The sequence below is a fragment of the Pinus tabuliformis genome, chromosome X, assembly GCF_031772625.1.
Source record: "Pinus tabuliformis cultivar Carrire ecotype Pingquan chromosome X, CPIR1, whole genome shotgun sequence".
NCBI lineage: Eukaryota > Viridiplantae > Streptophyta > Pinopsida > Pinales > Pinaceae > Pinus > Pinus tabuliformis.
In genome coordinates this window covers 88,157,162-88,163,858 of record NC_142308.1, presented here as the reverse complement: position 1 = coordinate 88,163,858, position 6,697 = coordinate 88,157,162, and the positions used below count along the sequence as shown (strand labels likewise).

General features: G+C 31.7%; 1 pseudogene across 1 annotated transcript; it reads right to left on the bottom strand.

The window, feature by feature from the left end:
* Positions 1–261: 261 nt before the first annotated feature.
* LOC149138519 (peroxidase 4 pseudogene) lies at positions 262–1,074 on the bottom strand (annotated as a pseudogene). Its single transcript, XR_016265040.1, has 3 exons — positions 805–1,074; positions 494–685; positions 262–372 (listed from the first exon to the last, which is right to left on the bottom strand). The product of XR_016265040.1 is annotated as a peroxidase 4 pseudogene (transcript).
* Positions 1,075–6,697: the final 5,623 nt, after the last annotated feature.

The window sequence follows — 6,697 nt, the reverse complement described above, 5'->3', positions numbered from 1 at the left end:
AATTCAAAAAATAAAATATATACATCTTAAACCAGAAAATAAATTTTAATATTAAATTATGATTAAAATTCTTCGAAACACCCTATATCTTCTCTCGTGTGTAACACTAATAAAGTACGAAGTTGTATAATTGTAACCTATGCCTAATCGAAAATATCTGAAAAAAACCTATGCCTAATCGAATACTTCTGTTACAAATTACGAGGCATTATCGATGAAACTCATCCTACTAAACGGACACTTCACCAGTTGGTTGGTTAGTTAGGCCCTGTGCTTGGAAGTGGGAGGCAGAATGTTAGTGTTTGCACCGCTAAAGCTCGCTGTTGTCGAGTCTCGCCGACCCAACCTCACAGCCGACGAAGGTCCACCAAGCTGTGAGGTAACTTTTTAACAGACATACTAAATATTAAATGAAATGACCAGATTATTGTAGATTTTAGAAACGATTCATACAGAAATAATAACATGGAGGAGCAAGGTTAATCGGGGTTACTTCAACAACAGAATCACGAGCAGCAATGGCTATAGTATCTGCGCATGACATGACACCGCTGCACGCATTTTCGAGTTGGTTCTTTATGGTATCGATCACCTCGAGGCCCCTTGCCGAATTGTTATTGGGATTGGCGTACTTCTCGCTAGTGAAGGTCGTGGAATTGTCCAACAGGACGAACCCATCACAGCCCTGGAACAAGCAATGAGAGAGAATTCATGAGTTGCCTCTAAATCAAAGTATCACCATGAATAACCGTTGTCAAGCCGGTTCAATCAATAATAATAATATGAATTGTTTGTTGCACTTACATTAACGAAGCAGTCGTGGAATTGAAGGCGGAGAAGCGACGCCCCCATGCGTTTCTCTTTGGCAACCGCCTGCTTCACCGCGGCTTGCACTATTGACAGCGCCGTCGCACAAGACTTGGCATAAAAGGTGGGGCTTAGTTTCAGGCCAGCGGTGGCATCAGTGATCGATGACATAATAAACACCATTAAAGCAGTACGCGCAAAACTCTTCATCAAAGCAGCCATTTTTGCTTATGGAATAAGCTCTCCAATGGCAACCTATTTGCGAATTCGCAGCCTTGCAGGGATGTTATGGGAAATATGTGAACCCCCATTTATAAGGGCAGATGTTGGAATATGAGGGGAAAATTCGTGAGCAGGGGAAAATAAAAACTCAGTCTAATATAAAAGGACTTTGGGTTACTTGACTTTATTTTGTGTACCGCATTGGTAGAGAGGCAACCAATATTTAGGGTGGTATTGGTCTATTAATGTGTATCGTTATTGTTGGATAATTTATTTGTTTAAATTCAAGGATGGACGTATACAGCAACACGTATATGGATTCAATATCGATCAAAAATGCTTATTGCTGGATAATATACTTACTTAAATTTAATGATGTACATATACAACCACAATCATTAATGGATCATAGTTGCCTTGGTACAGAGATACATGTTTCTCGTTAATGGATCATAGTTGCCTTGGTACAGAGATACATGTTTCTCGTAAAGAAGCGTAGGACTGTAGCAATGCTGTGCTAAGTTTTCAAACTAGATGGCCCACACCAGACATTGTGAAAGAAGGGTCTGACAAGGAGCAGTCTCTGTTGCCATTTCCACGATTCCTCAGCTGTCACTTTAGCTTTTGTAATTGCAAACAATCACTTCAGTTTCTATGATTGCTACATCAAAACCCGCGTGTTCACAAAATTGGCCAATCTTTTAGTGCTTTACCTAAAATAAACTCTTCATTGCCATGTTGATTCTTGTGGTCGAAATTGGAACCTTTCCCACAAGAGATGGACGGTTCTTCATATTCTCCGATGCCATGGCGTGAGATAGGGGGCCATACAACTTCATAATCTTCAACCCCATGCCGTGAGATAAGGGGCATTGACATGGCATCTTTTGTCCATAACGATTAAAAATTGTCTAGGAAATATCTTTTAAAATTAGATTCATTGTGATAATTTTGTTTTCAGAATTTTAATGATGTTTGAAATTTTGTATTAAAATTATTAATAATAATAACTATTTAGAGGATTTATGTTTTTTTCCTAATAAAATTGTTTGTTCAAATTTATGAAGTTAAAACTTTAAGATATGCATATCTGGAATTTTATATATTAATTTAATTTCTATTTAAATATATTTTTAAACCATTATGATTGTTTAATAAAAAACATATATATTAACATCATTTTCATTTTATTAGTTTGTTTGAAAAGTTAAATTTAGTTTTTTTTTTAATCCATTAACATTAGAAATAACAACATTAACCTAGTTTCTATAAACAATATTCATTAGAAAAGTAATATTGGGGAAACTTATTCTAAGATAATAATATTTATAATAATATTAATTACAATTAATTATTCAACATTTTTTAGGTAATTAAATTTAATAATAATTTTTAATATTTGTTATTATTGTTTTGGGAGGTATGCGCTCATTTTGTATATATTTAGTTATTTTTAATTAAAAATATTATAAAATATGAATAATTTTTTTTTCATTGTGTTTTTTTCTTTGTTAGGAATATCACGACCCAATGTAAATTATGACCTTTTTATTTGATATAGATATTATAACCCAATATAAATGAGAATAAAAATATTTCACATCTACCATAGATAAAATATTTTGATGTCCATGTGAAACAATATAATTTTATATCAACTTTATAAACATAAAATAACACAAGTAAAAAAAAATCATATATATAAGAAGAAATATAATTTTTATATTTTATAAAAATATTTCAATATATAACTCAAATAAACTATTTGAATACACATATTCACTAATTTATTTCAATATCAACTTCATATATATATCTATATAAAAAAGATACAAAATATATTTTCTGATGTTAATTATAATGAAATATTCAATGCCCACAAAGAAAAAGTAATTGAAAGAGAAAAAACAATTACTTTCTCATGGAAGAAAAAGAAGAGATGTGTAATTTATGCAATTTTTAATTTAACGTTAATATGTTACATTTGAAAAATATTATTAATAATAAATAATTCAATGTGTATCATAAATAAATATTTCAATATGTAAGGCTAAACAATTTTGATGTCTATTTAAAAATATATTACTAATAAAAAAATATTTTAGTGTGGAGAATGTGGTCCATAAATATCAGATTTGAATGGTCATGTGAAATGAAATATTTCAATGTGGTTTATATATATCCATAATAAATATCAAAACACTTCTAAAATCTAAAAAATCATAAAAAAATAACTAAATTATAACTTTATTTTCAATTAGTATTATAATTAATAATAATAAAAATAAAAATAATTAATATATAAAAGTTATATCTAAATATGCAATAAGATTCTTAATCATAAAAATTTACTCTATTTAAAGATTCTTAATATGCATAATATGCAGATAAGTAATGAGTCTCCTAAATCATAATAATTCAAAATATAAAGAGCTTAACCATCAACAAAACAAAACAATTCAAAATATAAAGCGTTTAATGGTGAACAGAACAAAACAAAACTTAGCGCGAAGAAAATCTCAATTCAATTTTTACAATCCCTCATACTCCTGAGATTCGTATCGCTGGTGTTGATTTTTGTAATTTTCAATATGATATCTTTTTGTTAGCTCCATTAAGTTTTGCACAAATTGTTGCCTACAATTATGGAGTTGCAGTCTTTCCTTAACTTATGGAAACCAACTGCAGTAGTTTCCTTACGTTAAGAAAAGGCAACCGCAATTACTAAATTTATTATTAGGAGCTACTATAGTGGTCCATCACTTTGATTCGAGTTCTCTGCCTTGATTTGTGGGACATCTAACACATAGCTATTAGAAGCTTGATGGAAGCTTAGCTATATGTACATCTGTTTGGTCCCCAAGCTCCTCTCTCAATCCCCTTCAGTTTTACACCATCTAGCTGAGATAGCAGAGCTTGGAAGTGCCTTCAGAATTTTGTGTTCTTTTCTTTTTGCTTGGATAGAAGCTGGAGTGTTGAAGAAGAAGCAAGTGGACTGTGGCCTCCATCAAAACATCACCAATGGCTGGAGGTAACTCGTATCCCTGGGCATTAAGATTTATTAATTCTTTGAGTTTATTCCGCATGCAGAATCGTTGTTGAAACTGTAGAAAAATCTTACATTTGGTATCGGAGCCCCTTTACCTCTGCCTTACTGTGTGTTGACCAAGAAATGAATTCTTATTTCTGGGCATGGCCTATTAAGCATAACAGTCATTTTCAGTCTATGCGTAGAGGGTTCCGGCCTTGCGCTGTTTAGAAACCCTCAAACTCCACGTCCTGCATCCCTTGTCCTGCCCAAAACGTTGGAGAGCAAGAACGACATGCATGAGTTCTGCTTGCTTCTCGACTTGCGTTTTTGTTCCCTTTTGGGAGGAGTTGAGGGGGCAGAGGGCTGTATGGCTTCATTTTGTTGCTCGAACCCCGGATTCGTGCCTTTCTTTTGTGTACATAAAGTTTTGTTTTTTATTTCAGTATAATGCTTGCCTCGAAGCTTTGATTATGGCTAAAATGTGGAAATTTTTGGGGCGTAGTTTGAGTTATTATAGCACTACTTTAATGGCTTTAAATAGCTGCAGTAGTTTAGATCGCATGAAGTTAAGTGCTTGACTTAGGGTGAGAAAATAGTTCCTCTGGTTTTGTTGCGAGAGGGAGAAAATGAATAACCATTTGCATTACATATTCATTGACCATTTTTTTTTTTTTGTGTTAGAATTTTCGTTCTTCACACATTTTATTTTTGTATAAATACAGCCAAGATCCTTCCTATTTTTTTCCTCTTAATCATAAGCTAAGCTCTGTCTCATCACCTCGGCTTTGATATATATTTTAAGTCAAGTCATGGGTAGTGCAGTAATCTAATCACATTTCATCAGACTTCCTGCTAACATTTGTGCTTTAGTCTTCTGTCTACTATTTTGTTGATTAAAGGAAATATGTCATTGACGTTGAAGTCAAAAGTAATCATATAAATAATAAACATAGCTTATAGTAGAACTCGTGGTCAGTAATTGCATAAAATTTAGGAGAACAATAAATAAGATGAACGAAGAAGCCGCAGTGTAATATTGTCTTTGGCCAAATTTTGTAGTGGGCTCAGGTTAATTCCCCGTCCTCTTAATTTCCATTGATTTCTCAGCCTTTCAGAGTGGTTGGTGTGCATTCCAGTATACTTATCTTGAAAACCATATAATCTTCTCGCAAAGGAGTTTCACATGGTTGCCAAAAGAATATGCAGATAGCTCCTATTGCTGTGATCAAATGCTTAGGAATTTTAAGAACGTAAGTCCTCATGTAGATGTAGATCTCGATGCCATCGTTCATTTGTATGTATTTATTTACTATTTTCGAATGTTTTTCTTCTCTTTTTGTTGTTTGATTTCATGTTCATTTAAGTGAGTAGAAGAGAGAGAAGACCACAAAATTATTCATCAGCAGGTTTGATTGTGGAGAATGGAGATAAGGGAATTGTGTTTATCGTCTTATCGTTCAAGTTTGTGCTTGTGAGGCAAATTTGAGTGCTTTCCAAATATGAGTGTTTGCAAATTGTTTAGAGCCCATTTTGTAATTAATTTAAGAATTAGTCTTAAATAAATTATGGGACAGTTAGATAAAGGAATGTAAATTTGATTTTAATTTTATTTATCTTGTGAGCAAGATAGCTTGTTTGCTGGTCAATTTTTGTTGTTTTATAAACTTAAGGACGGAGCCTGAAGTCAAGCCAGCTAGCCTTCGAACTGCATTTGCTATGCAAGTGCAAAGTAGATTAACGCTGCTTCAGTCAATCTCCGGGTTAAGTTTATAAATTGAACAATCAATTTGTAGTCATTTTCGGTAATGCTGACTGCTTTAACATTAATTTTCATTTTGATGGAAAATTATTATAGTTATATGGAGTTTATTAAAATGTCATTTTGACTTACTCTTTTTCAGTAAACATTAATTTTCTCTCTGGTTAAGTTTTGTTTATGCAACAAAATAATGTCTAGTGATCCATATAATTTTAATTGATTAGAGAATAGCCACAGCATCTTTAATTAAATAAAATTATATATTTTGTTTGATAAGATCACATAAAGATTATTTAGACATTAAATTGTAATTAATTACACTGAATATAATAAATTTTATCCCACAGGAATCTTTATTATATTTATGTAATTAATTAGGATAAAATTTCATAACCTACCCATAGGAGTTATGAATTAATAAGTTTTATCATAAATTTTTATTGAATCTATTTGAATTAAAAATTTAGCCCACAGACAATTTTTATGTCATTTGATTCAATTCTTTTTTAGCATGATTTACACTGAATATAATGAATTTTATCCCACAAGAATCTTTATTATATTTATGTAATTAATTAGGATAAAATTTCATAACCTACCCACAGGAGTTATGAATTAATAAGTTTTATCATAAAGTTTTATTGAATCTGTTTGAATTAAAAATTTAGCCCACAGGCAATTTTTATGTCATTTGATTCAATTCTTTTTAGCATGATTTACATTGGTAAGACATGAAAGTTTATTAAGCCTCAATTTTAACATAAGTATGTGATTCTTTATTTTGATGCAGTAGTACAACCTGCAAATTTCTCTGAAATTCGTTGTGACATTCCCGAACTTAAGGGAGATAACTACAAGATTTGGAAGGAGAGGATTCT